At 43.5% G+C, this 14,813-nt stretch overlaps 2 long non-coding RNA genes across 5 annotated transcripts; both read left to right on the top strand.

Annotated features, from left to right (window-relative positions):
• Nucleotides 1-539: 539 nt before the first annotated feature.
• LOC142601634 (uncharacterized) lies at nt 540-2,083 on the top strand. Its single transcript, XR_012835156.1, has 3 exons — nt 540-711; nt 936-1,047; nt 1,490-2,083. It is a non-coding gene; the product is annotated as an uncharacterized LOC142601634 (long non-coding RNA).
• A 15-nt stretch (nt 2,084-2,098) lies between these two features.
• Nucleotides 2,099-13,148, top strand: LOC142601631 (uncharacterized). Of its 4 annotated transcripts, none has more exons than XR_012835153.1 (5): nt 2,099-3,807; nt 4,310-4,962; nt 6,534-6,699; nt 6,802-6,973; nt 11,817-12,625. It is a non-coding gene; the product is annotated as an uncharacterized LOC142601631 (long non-coding RNA). The 4 variants fall into 4 exon arrangements; XR_012835152.1 differs by lacking the exons at nt 2,099-3,807; nt 11,817-12,625 and adding exons at nt 6,356-6,431; nt 12,943-13,148 and having other exon boundaries at nt 4,872-4,962; nt 6,802-8,835; XR_012835150.1 differs by lacking the exon at nt 2,099-3,807 and adding an exon at nt 6,356-6,431 and having other exon boundaries at nt 4,872-4,962.
• Nucleotides 13,149-14,813: the final 1,665 nt, after the last annotated feature.

Raw genomic sequence — 14,813 nt, 5'->3', positions numbered from 1 at the left:
CTGGGGACGGCACTGGGCGCTGTGCACGGCATTTCCTTCCGCCGCCGCGAGAGACAAAACACGGGGCGAGACGGGCCGATGGTTGGACGCAGGAGGGCGTTTCTTCTGCTCTTACGCTAGTTCGATCCTACAAATCCTTCCTTATCAAGCAATCTTCTCTCGTATGGATAGCTTTGAGCGCTCCGGCAATATAAGATTCTTTAGCTGAGCAGCAGATCCACATTTTCTATAAAACAAAATGGGTCGCAGCCATTTTTCTGTAAGTCTTTCACTCGACAGATCTACGCCAAAGGTGAATCCGGTGTAAGTCTGCTTTTCTACGCCAAGTACTTTGCCGGCCGTTTTTACAGTTTATCATACCCAGGTATTCTACACGAAAATGACACTCGTTTTTTTTCAGCAAAATGGGAGAATAGCAGCCTAATTTAATGAAATCCCTGCAATGTCTCTTTTGAAACTCGGACGCGATTCAGAGTTGTTCAGACTGTTCCAGTTCTGAATGCCTTACCGAGTATTATTCAAATCTTCCTTTGCTTTTAATTTAGTTCCTCCTCCTTTTTACATGAAATTTGTCAAAATCAAGGCAGTATCTTCCAAAGTTTTTCCAGAAAAAAAGAAAAACTCGACCGCTGTTTTCTACCTAGTTCTGAAGTCAGAAATATGATCAGTGGGCAAGAAGTCAGGCTCCGGAGCAGCATTTAGTTCTGGTCTGTAAGTAGGCAGAGAAGTAATTTTGTGCCACAAGGAAGCTTTATCTCCATTAGATACCCAAAGATACCAGTCCGTTAATGGCAGTATCAGATTTTCAGCTTGCCATTTGTACATTTCTTCATTTTCACACGTTGGAGTAGTTGTACCTTCAGGGTGAAAGTACCAAAAATACCGTCATCTCACCTTAAGCCCAATCATTTTTTTCTCCACTTTCCCACCGGCAGCCCAAAAGAACGGTGATTTCCTTCACGCAGAGTTCGCCAGGTGCAAGGTGAAGAGACCACATATTCACCGTCGTTGTGGGCAAGTCGCTTGGGACTCCTGCGGATTCTGCAGGTATATAAATGCGTAAGACAGGGCCAAATATAGCGTGAATCTCATCAAAATGGGTGATTCATATGTGAACATACAAAATTAATACCTTGTCGTGATAGCAAGAAAAACGCAAGAAAAATATTTCTGTTCGTACTTGTGCGGAACAGTAGGGATTGTGTAGGGACATAAACAAAAAAAAAAAGAGTTCACATTTCACATTTTTGTATATTTCAGTTTTACATTTTACATTGATTATTAACTTTAAACAGCTTCCAGTAAGAGAGAGGGAAGCAATAACAAGGATGGGAAACAGACCGAAGGAAAAAGATTGTTAGTGATTTACCCTCTATGGTTCAATATGCCCATGAGAGAATGTGCCGGTTCTTTTTGTGTTTTAACTAACTCGTGTAGGTGACTCTGGAAATCTTTTTTTTGTTTTGGTTTTTTTTGTTTTTTTTCCCAGGGAGGACATGTATCTGTAGGTCAAGTAAAGAGGGTCTGAAGAACAACTTCATCAACAAGGAAGCAACGCAGAAACAGAAACCTAAATCAATATTCAGTCGAGCCCATTAATTATGCAACTCATTTTGTACTTAGATGTAAGTAGATCTTTAATTCTGAGGCAAGTTGCGCCTAGGGAAAAGGAGTGGAAGAGGCTGTTACGTCCCCGATGACAGCAGCTGATGGGGAGCATGATACAGTGGAGAGATGGAGAGCGTGAGAGATGCTAAACCTCAAACAGTCTGAACTTCAGGAGCAGTGGAGATACCCAAGGAGAGGACAATATGGACCTCAGGAGAAGAAATTATTTCAGAAGCATGTATATGTCTGAATTTGACCCATCTTTCTATCAGATGAAAGATCTGACATAAAAGGAAATTTCTGTGATGAAGAGCGGAAGGTTGTCATCAGGCCAGGGAAAAAATCTCTTCACAGAGTCATTACTTCCATGTTGGAATTGAGGAGCAGAGGAATGTAAGATCAAACTAGCTCACGTGCCGCAACTCTTGAAGCAGCTTTTTTTAAAGAATAGAAATCATTATCTCATCTCTCCTTTGGGGGGGGAAAGTTTTGTACAGAAAGTTCCAGAAAGTTGTGGATCAGATTCTGTGGTCAGCAGCTCCTGCATGAGATGCACGTAAGGTATCTACGTACATACGAGGGTTGCGGCAACGGTCCAGCAGGTCCGAACGTCCCGCGTGAGCACGGAAAAGCAACCAACCAGCCCTTGAGCAGGCAGCAGCCTGGCAGCTACCAAACAGCACCTTGCTCTGCATCTCCTGAATCTCCCTGAAGTTCATTTGTTCTCTTCTGAGAATGAATAAGTAACGTGAAGCCTCTTCTTGCCAGATATTGTAGCACCGCGCAGGGCGATGTAGATGGGGAAGTTGCTATTAATAGCGGCGAACGAGCTACTAATTGGACGGTTATGTAATGGCATTGTTACGAAACCTAGTTTGGGTTTGACACCTTCTGTTTTCTAAAAACAACGTTAAAACCCCCAAACAAATCCAGGGTTAGCAGTAGTAAGGTGAAACAAAGAGTAAATAATTACCAACCTTTCAAAATTCAAATAGGATTAATAAAGGAAAAAGAAAATCAATTCCTTTATCTGAATTCTGGCAGAAATGAGCTGGAAGTGAATCATTCAATAGATCTGCTGTTCAAAGGGATACTTTAAAGTAACTTTCTTTAATACCTGCCCTGACAAAAAATTCAAAGTGGCCTGTTTCCACGACTTGTGAAATCACAAAAAAGGGGTTTTTTTTTCTATTTAAAAAAATGGGCTTTGAATGAGTACGAACAGAATATAGTTTGAGGAGCAAGAACAACCAGAAAAATCTCTCTCTGCGATGCACACTGATACAAATCATGTACCAGGACTAGGCATGGATCTCTGCTTTTGGAAATGACAATACAGATGTACCTATACATTTTGACGGTTTTTAAGCAACTTTAAAAGAAAAAAAAAAAAAAAAAAGAAGCAGCAGCAGGAATAGGAATGACATTTTGTTCCCTGCCATACAGAAGGAGCGAAAATTGCACTGCATTAGGAGAGGAGCTTTTATCTGGGGTGGCCCTTTGCAGTGCCTCTGTTCTTGGTGATTCTGAAGGCTGAGCACCATTAATGCGACGTACAGCACCGGGGACTTCTCCTCCTGATGAAACCCAGCTACCGTCCTCTAGTCGTGAGGTTATTTTCCTTTTGATACATCAAATGCAGCAGCACACAGGGCCTGTAGGAAGAAGGTTTGTAGTTATATGTCTATAATTATATTTAAAGAGATTAAAATTCTTGGTCAACGCTGCACAGCTCGAATGCCTCTTGGTTTAATCTTTGACCGTGAAATTACCTCTCAGCGTGCACGGTGCCAGCAGTTGTTGTTTGATCAGGGTTATCTATAACCCTTTGTCGCCGAGGTAAATCAAGGCCGTCACTCCAGAACTGCTTCCTTAACGAAGGAGCCCGGGATTCTCACACGAGCAATCTAACGGACACTTCAGCCGTCGGTCTACCAACGCACCTCCTCGTGTTTCTGCAGGGAAACGCCTGAAGCTGCTTCCAACCGAGTCCTCTTAGACGTCGGGAAGCTACGAGAGCGCTGGCAGCAGCGCGGGAGGCGAGCAGGGTGCGGTGGCAGCGCCGGGACCCACACCTAGAGGAACTGAGCCCCCGACGCTGAGCGGGTATGGCAGGAGCCGGACACAGCCTGTATCATCCCAGCTATACGCCCGCCAACGTATGGGTTGCTTCTGTCATCTGTAGCGGTTTTGCAGCGGGTAGGATATTTTGGGTTATGCTTTTTTTTTTTTTTTTAATTAATTGCTTTTTATCTGGCAGCAGATACTGTACTCAGCCGTGCCGACTCCGTGTTATTTTCCGCTCGTTGTCATTTTACGTCGTCTAGGTGGGGATAAACCCCCTGATTTATGCAGCACAGTATGTTAGGAAGGGTTTACATCAATACTGGAAAACTCCTTCAGTTCCTTCGTCGTTAAGCGCCCAGAGGAAGCAGCCAAAGGGCTCACAGAGATTTGGTGCACCGTGTCCCAGCACGGCGCTAATTACAGCAAGCGTGCCTGAAAAACTGGGATGACTTAGGATCCAGCCACTGTTGAAAGGAACGTTATAGAAACCAAGCAGGAATTTGGGTGGTCCAGATGTCTTCCACATGTATCCAGTTAACGATCAAGAACTAGAATCTCTTATCCATTATATGCCTGTGTACATTTATAAGGCATATATACGTGTATGTATATATCTCTCTCTCTCTCCCCCCAGACTATTAACTTCATTAGAACAGTTTGGAATCAGAGCGTGGCAAATAATACCAGAATCTTCTCCTAAAAGAAAATATCAGCACGCTTTCCTACTCCTACCCGTCAGACGAAATGAGTTTTCTCTTAAATGCGTCTTCTCACTAGTAGTATAGTTTGTCGGTATTGTCACTGCTCGTCTGTAATCTCCCTTGCAGGAGGAGGAAGAGGGACGTAGCAGCTCCTCCGAGTAGTAAGGCTATTGTGTGTTTCTGTTGTGGTGGTACCGAAGGGTTCCAATAGGATGCGAACTTACTCTGTCACGCCTTTCACTGTCGGACAGACTTCATCCGACCTACAAAGTTCATTCACAGTCCTATGAGCTCTCCATTCTTGATTATCCTGAATTTATACTGGTATAACTTTATACTTCAAAAACTTTAAAAATGCTTTAAATGCTGTCTAAATCTTTAAATGCTGTTTACATTTTAAATACCTTAAAAATATTTGAAAGTTACCTTTAAATGACGTTTCGATGTGGGAATTTTTTGTCCGATGTCCCTTTTTTTCCTTCCGTAAGCGGTTCGTCTCCACCCTTTGCCTTGCCGACCTGCAGCGATCGTACACCTAGCTCCAGCCTGCTCCCCGTACGTACTGCTCATCGCCGCTTTTCCCAGGGTACGGCAGGCTCTCTCGTCGGTGAGCGCACGTAATTGTTGTCCGTCTATTGTCTATTAATACCTGTTATCATTTCCTGCCGGGTTTATATACACTTCATTTCCTGTGTCGGCCGTATTTTAATTGATTTCTGGCCTTTTCTGCTGATGGCCGAAATTCCTGAGAGAAGTGAATGAGCCAGTAATTGCCAATGATAATTTTGCAGTCAGACGACTCGTTTGCAGGGAGTAGTAGTGAGTTTGTTTGTGACATCACTGTGATGCGATGTTGGGAACCCAGCTCAGAGAGCGTTAAAAACCCAGACGGTTCCTGGGCCTTCTGGTATTGTCGTTCAAAGGAAGAAACCCTTAGCTAGGTCCTCACCACAGCGTGACTAAGCCTGGGACAGAAAAGCCTTCCAGGCTGATTAAGCTTTTTTTAGGTGTTTTTTTGGTTTTGGAGTTGTTTTTGGTTTTTTTTTTCCTGTGGAGTATTTTAGCCGGGGAAGGTGGAATGACAAAGGAAAAATATGAGCTGAAGGAAAGATGGTTTTCCACTGGAGAAACCGAGAAGCTGCTTCTCTACAGAATATCATCCAGGAAATGCCATTTTTTGTTTTCCTTTGGATTTTACCAGGTCTTTTTTTTTAATAAATCAGAAAGATTCTCTAGATAGAAGTCAGGATGAGGAAGCAGCTTACCTATAGCTTGTGTCAGCTGGAGGAGAAGGTGCTGAATATTCACTTATCGTAAGTGAGGGTAAAAACCAGACTGTACACGAGTAATTCCCATTGATTTTAAACGACCAAGCTCCTGCAGTACGGACTGCGGCTATCGTTGCACTTGTGGTACTGCTCCATGCCAATAACCAGGACTATGAGGTGTGGTAAAATGTATTCAGGAGAAAAAAGAAAAAAAAAAAAGAAATAGAAAAAAAAAAAGGATAGTTGATTAATTCTGGTGATGAATGTGTTAAATCTGGATGTACAGACAAGAAAACTAGTAAAGGTATACATAAAGCATAAGTGAGAACGTTGCCTATGTCTAATCATTACTTGGGGTATGAATCACACTCTATTTCATAATAATGACAGGAAAAATATTTACTTGAGCCAAAGCTTAGGTACAATTAAGGAGATGAATCTAATTCGGCAGGTTTCAATGCCCCGTATTGGCCATCAATTTTGCTTGAAATAAAACCGATAATAGCCCATCCATCATATTTCACAGTTCCAAGAGTAAAACCAGTGCTCCGAGCGTGAAAAATTCCTTCTGGTTATTTATACAAGTTCTTTAGTGCTAATACATTGAAAGGAAGGTAGCGCTGTAAAGCCGATAAAGACCCAGGCCGAGTTCAAGTGCCTTCCTGTAACACAGCATCTCCCCAAGCTATTTGCCACAACTTTTGTTGCTAGAATCTCCGAAATGAGAGGTATCCGTCCCACCCCAACACGGGGAGCCACAGCCTTGGAGCTTCTCGGTGCTCCGCAGGTACGTCTGCGCCCGGCCATAGGGGCTGTCAGAGCCAGTTAGTTGTTATTTGCTCTTTGCAAACAGGCGTCTAATAAAGCTGGCTATTAATTCTGGTTGCAGCAGAGGCTCATGCACGGCATCGTCTCCTGGCTACGGTCACCCTCGGTTTTACTCCATTCCACTGCACGGGAACGGCTCAGCACGGAGTACGTTTGGATGGCTGCAAGGGACAGAGCTGCCTTCCTTCGCTCCTGTAAGCTATCCACGCCGCTTCGGAATAGCAAAGGCGAGCAGAAAAAAATACTGAAATTGCTGATTTTGCCCCTCGCCTGGAAATGCGCTCGCTTGGTCAAACGTCCCACTGTGAAACCTCTCCCTTTGTTTCAAGCCAAGGAGTGGCCAGGGGCCAAGCTGGAGAAGACACTTGCCCTCAACCAACCCAGATGTAAGCAAGAAGCAAACGCTTTGCGCTTCAGTGTACACCTGAAGAGAACGTAGGCGGTAAAGTCTGTTAGAGAACCGACGGGATCATCTTTAATTTGCTCAATAAACAGAGAACGGTAAAGATCATTATAGTAGCCTTTTGTACCATAAAAGCAGGGAGAACAAATATCACGTTACACGCAAGTGAAACCCAGCGGTCACATTCACAGCCATGCCCTTATCACGATCTTTCGCGCTACAATAAATGTTCTGTGGAGCCGGAGATAACACGGTAGAGGAAATGTTGGAAAACGCTGGCACTCTTGCAAATGATTAAAACAAAAACAAAGAAAAAAGGGTTTCTTGTATTACCGATTTACATTTTGCAAAGTAACTCCACTTGGAAAGGAAACCAAAACTTCCCTTAGTTAGTTAGTTTTGTTCCAGTGAGCTGATTTAGATAATTTGCACTTAAGTCATTTGCACATTTAATCATTTGTACTTGATAATTTTTTGGCCAGTAAATAAGAATATATTTGTTGCTCTGAGCATTCTGAAGTATGCTGAGCGAAGACGTAAGAAATGGCATTCTGACAAAGTTAAATTAGTCTAGGGGCTAGCTGTCTGGACGTTGAACATAACTTTATTCTTATTTCCCTTCATTTTTCTCTTACTGTTAGCACTCCCTGCTGTCTAGGTCATGAAACCAGTTACCGCGTTTCTTCTCTACTTATATTTAAAACCTCCACAAGTCTTACACCTGTGTTTTTCTCAAAAGCCAGCCTTCTTCCCAGTCAACACGTCTCAACACCAGCCTATGCACTGCTTCTTTCAAGATCTTCCTGATTTCTGACCAAATCTTTCCTCCTCTCTTCGGTTCAATCTGTCCAAACTATTGCCGTCAAAATATTTCCCTTTTCTCGCCACTCTCAGAACGTTTCCCTACTTCTAAAATCTCAGTATTGACTTGTTTGACTTTCGGTGCCCGGTTAGACCAGCCAAGGGTTTGCTCCTCGTTGTGACAACCGGCAATAATCTCCAGCAGGCTTTTGAGTGACTTGGGAATAACTGAAGGGCATCATATTATTGCCATTACTTTTCACCGCCTCTTCCCGTTCCAGTTCTTGTGCGAGCTGTGGTACTGGATTGCTCAGACCAGTATGTGGTCACGGTGGGTTTGTAGCGTTTTGGAGTTGCCTGCGTTCTCTGATGACTTTATGGAGCTTGCTCAATGCAAGGGGAGCACAGCAGAAGAGCGAACGCAGACTCCCGTGTTTGCTACTTCATTTGTAAACTTGTGAGCTTCTATGGAGTCTGTCAGCTGAGATCACAGTTAATTCATAATCTTGATGATAGTGATGTTGTCATAGCCGGCTTTTCCAGATGCATATATTTATCTTGAATTTATATGACAAGGTAACATTAAAATCAGACCTCTTACCACGCCAGAGAAATGCACGTATTTCTGAGAGTCTATCACCGCTGAACCAAAAGTAACAAACTCCTGGGAACTCCGGAGGGAAATACATTTATCCTTTCTGAGTCATCCAGTCATACAGGGCTCAAGGCTGGTGCTAAAACTTCCAGAAACATTTGGAAAGCAACCACGGAAACCAATCAACCGAAACCCTCGAAGAGCAGTAAGAGCCCATCGGAGCCGGCACTCACTCGTCAGGACGTCCCTTCTCCGCTCATTCGGCTTCTGCCACGCACGCCACCTCCTCCAGCACACCACCTCCAACATTGCTGTGCTTTTTGCTCACACTTTGGTGGCCTGATGTCTCCTGGAACTCTGCAAGTTAGCTTGTGATGACCCTCAAGTTGTGTCTCACTTAAACAGTGGATCTGCTTGTATTTGTCAGTAGAGGTTTCCCTGAAGTAGTTCAACTGCTCCTACACGAGACGTGAACGTTGTCAGCAACAGATCTCTACCCTGATACCGACAAGATTTCACGAGCAATTTTCCAAATGTAACTTTGAGTTTCTGGGGTCTGATCAGGTGAGTTTTGTTGTTCCTCTTCCCTTTACTCTCCTTGGCAGGAGCTTTGTCTCCCTGGCACCCTTCCTACGGTTGATTTGTCTACGTGGGCAATCTCTTTCCCATTCTTCTCAGAGGAGGGCGGGGAGGAATTTAATGAGGTCTGGGTCTATATGAGTTTCAGAGAAATTTGTAAGAGTCATGTCTGTATTTGTCACATCTATGTTTCAGACCAGAGCGATTCTTTTGTTAATGTTGGCAGCTCCGAACAATGAAAGTCTTAAAGTTATTAAATGTAAACTGTGTTGGCCAGCTGATGGGGAGGAAAATCCAGACTTTAGTGGCATCTTGGAATCGTTCAATGTTAATTCTTGAAATTAACATCAAAGATATTTTTGCTTTACGGAAAATATTTCATCGTTTTCTTTCTTTTTTTGTGCTTGTTCCTCACTGAACCATCTAACTGCAACATAACCGTGCGCACCCCGATATATAGCTGTTGACAGCATTTGGGATATCAGTCCTGGATGTTGGACGCAGCAAAGACGGATAAGCAGTTTACAGCTTAGAGAGGTCTTACAGAATTCAGTCTGGGAGCTCTCGTGGCTCTGGTGCCCAGAAGAAAAATGCAGTCTGGAAAAATCTGTTCTGTCCTCCTCTACAAAATGACTTTTGAGGTTCAGCAGTAATCTTGGCAGACCGTGAGCTAGCCTGTCTGCTTACGAATATTTACAGCTCCACTTGTCCAAGCTGTTCTCTTTACCACGTCCACCAAGTGATCTACTGAAAACAAGGGAACGAATCCCATTAACTTCAGTAGCTACTGGGATAACTTCCTTATTCAACTCAGATGGGAGGGGTGATTTGCCTACGGATAAATATAACTGATGATGAAACCACTAATAATCCAGCTGGTCAATGGCTCAGTGTTGAGAAGGAGAAATATCCCCTTCCCTTTTTTTAAAAAATATATTGTAATTATGCAGTAATGCTCCTAAATATCATTTATATAAGTTTATAATACCTTTACTGAAGGATTCTGGACTCTTTCCATTGAACACTAGTCTTCCCTTTGTTAGATCTGAGGATTCAAAATGTTATTGTTAGAGCAGTGGTGTTTGTCTCTGAATTCCTGAATTCAGCATCCCATTGACATGGTTTCAGTCATTAAGCACGTAAGGTCGCAACCTCCTGCACGCTTTTCTGTGTTCTGCTCTTCCTTCTCACCTTCCAGTCCTCGCTCCATTGACTAATTCATTCACGGCTTGAAGTATCTTTTTTGTAATAATATCTGTCGTTCAAATCCACGTCATGCAAGTCAGTGGCAAGAGGTGTAATTCTGGGAGTGTTGCTGACTCTGCTACTTGCTTGTATGAAGAGCTGTGTAAATAATGTAATATTTTGTTTGCTAGGAATTCATAAAAAATTACTCAGCTCAAAATTAAAGCGCATTAAAAAGAAATCACTCTCTTCAAAGGCATTATTTTAAAGGAACATTCTTAATTAAAAATACCTTCAAATAAAAAAGAAGAAAAATGTTTTATTTAAAATCCTGAGAATGCATCTTATTAGAGCATTTCTGTTTCCTTGCCAATGCAAACAAATGAAAACATCCCAGTTTTGCTAAACCCGTACTTTTGTCCTTGCCGCACGCACGCACAAAGATGAAAAAGCCGCATTAATTTTTCACCTAGCTCTCCCTGCAGTGCTTCCCGAGTTGGAGTTAAATGGCCAGCAATGCCTCCTACTCTGTCAGGCCTAAAAAAATGCTTTTTTAGGCCAGAGAGAAGTTTTGGTCTCCCGCATACCAAGAGCGTGACAGAATCACTGAGCTATCAAATCAGTTATTCTGCCAACATCTTTCCGGTTCACTGGAGAGTAAATTAATCCTACGTAAGAGGGCTCCAGCAGGAGAGTAAGAGCGAGCGCGCACGCTGCCGTAGTCAGGGAGCAAGGTGCTTGCCAGGAGTGTAAATAATGGATAAATAATTCATTTTCTTTGGGGAACCTTCAAGGATCAACTTCTCTGCTTTATGCGGACATGGTGGAACAACTGCAGCCAGGGGTTGAGCTAGAGAGCTGCTCCGTGGAAAGAAAACAAGCCCTTGGGCAGGTTGCTCGGCAGCTCCGTCGCGGCTCTTGACCACTCACTGGGGACGTGGGATGTCTGGGACTGGCACCAGGTTCTGGCGTCAGCACCGAGCAGAAGGTGCTGGGGAGGGAGCTGCTCCAGCAGAAGACATTAGGATGCACCTTAGCCCACCACCATCACTTGGTGAAGGTACAACGAGCCATCTGGCACGCTGGCCGAGTGACGTTACCAGTGCTTCTGCAGCTTCCTTTAGGAAAGTCCAACAGCTCCAGTGAGAAAACGAGCGAGACACAACTCACGGTGCAACAGCTCGTTCGGTACTGACCTGAAATCTGCCTCCGCTTCACCGCTGCAATCAACTGCACACCCAAATACTGTCTTCTGTGTGATTTCTCACAGTCGATACTTTTTTTTTTATCCTGTTCTTCCATCTTTCCTTGTTTCCACATTCCTGTTTGATCTTTTGATTAACCTCTCTCTGTTTTTTCCTTCTCTCTTCAGCTGTTCACTTGTCTATCCACTTTCACATCAATTATTTTTGTTTCTGTTGTACTTTCTTTCCATTTTCCTTTACTTCTTTTTCTTAGAAAAAAGTTTTCTCCCTTTGTTCCCTGTCCTCTTCATTCGTTATATTTCTGTGATTCTCCATTCCTATTATAAAACTCATTCACTCTGTCGCATCTCTCGCTACGCGTAACTCCACCAGCCGCGGGTGCATCGGTCTAATTTCCCCTCTCCATTTGCTGTCTAACACCTCTCCCTTCCTCTCGCTCCCACACACCACATTCTCTTCCTTTTTCGTTCCAAATTTGATATCTCTCCTCTGACTTTTCCATTGTACTCCTGCCCACCGCCCTCCCTGCTGATCGTGCTGGCAGAAAACGTTTCGCTTTGGTGCTTTATCCTATAGATCTTGGGTTCCTTCGCCTCCCGGACGCTCCTTAGATCAAGCCCACAACCGCCTTCTTGGCCAGTTTGGGGATGTTTGTCGTGCGTTAGCAATGTGAGCCTCTGTGGAACGACGACGAGTCTTTCCATGTGCCATTAAGGAGGCATTTGGATCACATTTTTAAATCGACAAGATAGGGATTTTTGTTGTTGTTGTTGATGATGATCAAATGACGGTTTTTCAGCTTTATTGCAGTAACGTACCCGTAACTGCTTCAGTGGTTCCCACCAGTTGCCCCGAGGCAATCAGCGCTTAGCCGCAACAATACGCCCAACCTGGGGAAGGACCGAGGATTTCTGTTCAAGAACGTCTGGCCGTAAAACAAGGATTTATTGAAACCCAAGATTACTCAGGTTTTCAGGCCATTTTCTGTCTAGCCCTCGGCTGTCAATGGCTGTTGCGCTTGTTCACGAACTAAATATACAAGATTCCTAGCAGTCCTCCCAATGAGAAGTCTACACGAACGACCTTTCGACAGCTCTCCGACTCCTTCAAAACGTAAGCAAATTGAAAAATCTCTATTTGCAAGCTCAGAAATAAAATGAAAAGCTCACTTTGCCCGTCTAAAAATAAAGCCATATAAAGCAAAGACCTTGCTGAATAGCAAACTCTTAAAATAAATACCGTTTCCTTTGCCACAGGAAGTGTTGTTTCAGATTCTGAAGTTGAATATATAATTCATTCCACCGAGCCGTAGCATTTTGTTAACCTGCAGGAACTTTAGTGGAACAGCTCTTCACTTTCTTACCGACCTGAACTGCTTACTGCTCTCTTAAAAAAAAAAAAAACAACCACCAAACAAAAACTTCTGGAGAAGAGAAACTTGCTCTGGGATGTTTTTTAAGCTTTTTTTTTTTTTTTCTTTTTCTTTTTTTGGTTCATTCTTGAGATCTGACTTTCTTGCACCCGCTAGATCCAGCACAGATTGATTGTTTCTGGGGCCTCAACAGAAACCTCAACCTTTGAGACGTTACCCCAGCGGGCCAGGTCCTTGGCTGCCGCGCCGGCTGCGCTGGGCCGCTCGGGAAGAATTTGGAGAACGTCTGGAGTGCTTAAACAGCAGCTACAAATTACGGTTTTCTTTCAGCGCAAGAGTGAACTACATTTAAGAGATAATTGTCTTGAGAAAGAAAGGAAAAAAAAAAAACCCTGAAGTGTTTCCAAGCCGTTCATCACTTCCCTAGTTTCTCTCCTTATGGAAATTGTCCAAGTCCTATGGTACTGATCTTGTAAACAATTATTTTCCTTCCTTAGCTCCTGTAATAAAATTCATACTTCATATTTCTGTCAGAACGCCTTGGCCTCTTCTTGGACTCTTTTGGGGTTTTTTTCCCCCCCCCCAGATTGGGAAATGGAGGAAAAGAAAAAAAACAAAGGAATTTTTTTTTTTTTTTTTTAAATCTCATTTTGGATCATGCATCCCTATAATGTCATTTAAAAAAAAAAAAAAAAAAACCACAAAAAAAACCAGCAAGAAAATGAAGTGAATTGACTGTAATAATTTCTTCTGAACATTTTATTAATTAAATAGTAAATGTATGGCACAGTACTAACAGATACTTTGGCCAAATACTTGGTGTCAGAATATCCTATTAGGAAAAAATGACAGAGGGCAGGGGAACGTGTTTAATTTTTGAATGTCTACGCATATATGGATAAGGAACCCGGCAGACGTGCCCCCCGCCCCCCCCGTAAATACAATCATCGGACCACCCTGGGGTTTCAGTACTCCTGATTGCGTGATTTATGCAGATATATACAAAATTATGCACAACCGGCACGTTGTATTTTTGTTAGAGGGAACTAAAAAAAAAAATCCGCTACCGTTCTGAAGGCTTTTTCACGCGCGTTCCCTTCGCTGATCCGCGAACAGATTCATTCTTGCTTCAGTCTAAATTTGCTGGTGTAAATTGAAACATCCTCCGGTCTTGTCGTACGCGCGTCGCTGCGCGTGACGTTTCCCTGGAGAGGAACTTACGGAGTAAACGCTTTGTACTTGCTCGCAAGTTCCAAAGACTTCTATTTAGTGTGTTCGGGTGAGGTGCAGCTGCCTCGGCCAGAGGAAAATGCCCCTCGGACGGAGGCTTACGCATCCACGTCGTACGCGCGGAGGCGTCCGCGATAGTTTTGGGAAGAGTTGGCAGGTTTTTAACTCTTCCTACGAGATCACAGCTCCGGATCCTCATTCTAGAAACTCCGGAGCTTTAAAATAAAAGGATGTATTTTGTACGCGCGTCCTCTCACGTACCAAAATAAGGATTTAAGACGCTTTAGATGCTTCGACTCGAGGCACGTGATTCCTTTTAGAGCGGAGCTCTGGTGGTACGGCAGGCTGACATCTGCGCAGATGTTCATTTAACTCATTACTTATCTCACCGCCGCTTTGTTTATCGGAAAATAATAAAAGCAAAATGATAGGAGTTGCCCAAAGCCCGGGCCGGAAAGAAGTTACAAAGGCAGCGGTGGCACAGACACGCTCAAAAAGCTTTTTAAAGGAAAAATTGCAGAGCGGGGAAATAGCGAGTTTTGGGTCTGGAAGTGGTTATAGTTCCAACAACTGGCATTTCTTCATCTGCCACCGTGACTTCAGCCTTGAGTATTTTAGAAAAGGAGATGATACGGCGAAACCAAATCTAAACACGCAGGCGTTTTTCACGTACCTCCCCCCAAAATTCCGCCACGCAAACCGCTTCATGTATTTCAACAGCGTTTTCGGCATTGCTTTCGGAAACATTAAAACAATTGCATTCCTAAGGCACGCAGTTCAAGTATCTCGCAGAATTACCTCCCGAATTTCCGTACGATTCAGGCGGGCTGGTCACCCCTCGTTTTGTGTTCAGTTGCGGCCTTTGGTGATGCGGTTGCGCGCTATTTTAACGGAGAAAATGTCCCCTTATTTGGGACAGAAATTAGCCCAAGGTCAAAGAACCGAGGCAGCCGTTTACTATTACATTTCCT

The sequence above is a fragment of the Balearica regulorum genome, chromosome 4, assembly GCF_011004875.1.
Source record: "Balearica regulorum gibbericeps isolate bBalReg1 chromosome 4, bBalReg1.pri, whole genome shotgun sequence".
Lineage (NCBI taxonomy): Eukaryota > Metazoa > Chordata > Aves > Gruiformes > Gruidae > Balearica > Balearica regulorum.
Note: the sequence above shows the minus strand (reverse complement) of the source record. Positions and strands in the feature narration are given on the sequence as shown.